This window comes from Diabrotica undecimpunctata, unplaced genomic scaffold (genome assembly GCF_040954645.1).
Source record: "Diabrotica undecimpunctata isolate CICGRU unplaced genomic scaffold, icDiaUnde3 ctg00000588.1, whole genome shotgun sequence".
NCBI classification, from domain to species: Eukaryota; Metazoa; Arthropoda; class Insecta; order Coleoptera; family Chrysomelidae; genus Diabrotica; species Diabrotica undecimpunctata.
The window spans coordinates 667,501-668,915 of record NW_027311896.1 but is presented as its reverse complement, the minus strand read 5'-3'; positions in this window follow the sequence as shown (position 1 = coordinate 668,915).

The window sequence follows — 1,415 nt, the reverse complement described above, 5'->3', positions numbered from 1 at the left end:
TCGTAAGAGGCGACTAATAGGTAGGAGTCGAGAGGTGAAGAATATATGTGTGTGTGCGTGTGTGTGTTTGTGTGTATGTGTGTGTGCGTGTGTGCGTGCGTGTGTGCGTGTGCGTGTGCGTGTGTGCGTGCGTGTGTGCGTGTGTGTGTGTGTTTGTGAGTGTGTGTGTGTGTTTGTATGTGTGTGTGTGTGTCCTTCGGCTCGCAGAGATACGAACACAACCAAGGCAAGAAGGCCCTGCCTGTCGTAAGAGGCGACTAATGGTTAGGAGTCAAGAGGTAAGTAGTGTATGTGTGTGTGTGTGTGCGTGTGTGTATGTGCGTGTGTGACTGTGTGTGTGTGTGTCCTTCGGCTCGCAGAGAAAAGAATACGGCCGTGGCAAGAAGGCCCTGCCTGTCGTAAGAGGCGACTAATGAGTAGGAGTCGCGAGATGGAGAGTGTATGTATGTGCGTGTGTGCGTGTGTGTGTGCGTGTATGTGTGTATGTGTGTGTGTCCTTCGGCTCGCAGAGATAAGATTACAGCCGTGGCAAGAAGGCCATGCTTATCGTAAGAGGCGACTAATAGGTAGGAGTCGAGAGGTGAAGAGTTTATGTGTGTGTGCGTGTGTGAGTGTGTGTGTATGTATGTGTGTCCGTTCGGCTTGCAGAGATAAGAATACAGCCGTGGCAAGAAGGCCATGCCTGTCGTAAGAGGCGACTAATGGGTAGAAGTCGAGAGGTAAAGAGTGTGCGTGTGTGTGTGTATGAGTGTGTGTGTGTGTCCCTTCGGCTCGCAGAGATAAGAATACGGCCGTGGCAAGAAGGCCATGCCTACTGTAATGAGCGACTAATGGGTAGGAGTCGAGAGGTGAAGAATGTATGTGTGTGTGTGTGTGTTTGTGAGTGTGTGCGTGTGCGTGTGCGTGTGCGTGGGTGCGTGTGTGTGTGCGTGTGTGCGTGCGTGTGTGTGTGAGTGTGTGTGTGTCCGTTCGGCTCGCAGAGATAAGAACACGGCCGTGGCAAGAAGTTGCTGAATGTCGTAAGAGGCGACTAATGGGTAGGAGTCGAGAGATGAAGCGTGTATGTATGTGTATGTGTGTGTGCGAGTGTGTGTGTGTGTCCGTTTGGCTCTCAGAGATAAGAACACGTCCGTAGCAAGAAGGCCCTGCCTGTCGTAAGAGACGACTAATGGATAGGAGTCGAGAGGTGGAGAGTGTGTGCGTGTACGTGTGCGTGTGCGTGTGTGCGTGTGTGCCTGTGTGCGTGTGTTTGTGTGTGCGTGTGTGTGTGTGTCCGTTCGGCTTGCAGAGATAAGAACACGGCCGTGGCAAGAAGTCCCTGCCTGTCGAAAGAGGAGAATAATGGGTAGGAGTCGAGAGGTGAAGAGTGTATGTGTGTGTGTGTGCGTGTGTGCGTGCGTGTTTAAGTGTGTGTG